The sequence below is a fragment of the Penaeus japonicus genome, unplaced genomic scaffold (genome assembly GCF_977035675.1).
Source record: "Penaeus japonicus unplaced genomic scaffold, GWHDUDI00000001_assembly GWHDUDI00000013, whole genome shotgun sequence".
NCBI classification, from domain to species: Eukaryota; Metazoa; Arthropoda; class Malacostraca; order Decapoda; family Penaeidae; genus Penaeus; species Penaeus japonicus.
The window spans coordinates 20,439,983-20,441,177 of NW_028234415.1; the positions used below are offsets into that span (position 1 = coordinate 20,439,983).

At 35.6% G+C, this 1,195-nt stretch overlaps 1 protein-coding gene across 1 annotated transcript in view; it reads left to right on the forward strand.

Annotated features, from left to right (window-relative positions):
* Positions 1-320: 320 nt before the first annotated feature.
* LOC147470624 (uncharacterized) overlaps positions 321-1,195 on the forward strand; it is a 34,478-nt gene continuing 33,603 nt past the window's right edge. The window contains exon 1 of the mRNA XM_086542995.1: positions 321-393. The gene's annotated coding sequence lies outside the window, so the exon portion shown is untranslated. The remainder of the gene's footprint in view (positions 394-1,195) is intronic.

Genomic DNA, 1,195 nt, shown 5'->3' on the forward strand with positions numbered 1-1,195 from the left:
TATAATAATACTAACAACAAAACATCTGAACACACACACATACACACACACACATATATATATACATATACTTATATGTATATCAATCTTGAAAATCAATCTTGAAAATCTAAATCAGTCTCGAAATTCTGTCTTTTCGCATGGATCAAAATTTCTCATTAACATTTTTTTTCTTTTTCTTTTCCGAATTGATTAGGAAGATGCTCATTTATAAAAAAAAAAAATAATATAAAGAAATCATATTCTCGCTAAATTAGTATTTTTTTAGTGTTGAAATTTAACTCAGAAAGTTTATGTTCGGGGTCTCTTCCCTCATGGCGACGCTTCTGTGAACCCACCACTAACGACGCCACTTACACAATTCAAGATTATCCACGTTTATCAGAAATCAAGGTAGTGATCGAGATGTTTCTTTCACTTACGTTGGTAGATAGAATATGACAGTTTGTATTTGTCGTGCAACAAGTGTCAAATAAGCTCAGATGATACAGTAGTCTGAAGTGAACGTTGAACACGGCGTTCTCCAGCTAGTCAACGGTAATGTCGAGTCATTTTAGATTAATATTTCAAATTCATCGAACAGATTGAGCGAGTATCATGTGTCAAAAGTGGTGTCCATAGTTAGTAATATTTTAAGCTCCGGTTAGCAGAAGAATACTTGTATTACATTATCTGAGTTCTACAATATTTGTAATTGAAAAGCGGACAGTAAGTGATCGCGGCAAAGCGTCATTTCTCAGCAAGTTTCGTGCATGTCTTAGCTTATCATATGAGAAGTTTAATGATTTTGTTAAAGAAATCACTTGACAATTATTATTACTTCCATAGTTAAGGTGCCAACATTTCCTGAAACATTTCTGGTGCAGCTTGTAATGTGGTGACCCCTATTGCCTTTAAACAATATGTTGCAACTCTACATCTTGCCTAACATTGACTTTTCTGACTTTACATCGACGGGGAGCAAAGCTGTGCAGAAGCAAGGAGAAATTTGTGGAAGCGTTTGTTGGCTTGTGGGTCTCAGAAAATCCTTCAAAATTGTTATAGACAGATTTCTTGTGATGTCTGGTGTGCACTTTGGATGAACATTGAACAGACTGACATATAATAGGTTTATCCGAATAGTAGTAATTGTTGTATGCGTCACAAAAATCTGGGCAGCCTGAGACCTGATACCCCACCCCCCCCTCTTAAGAAA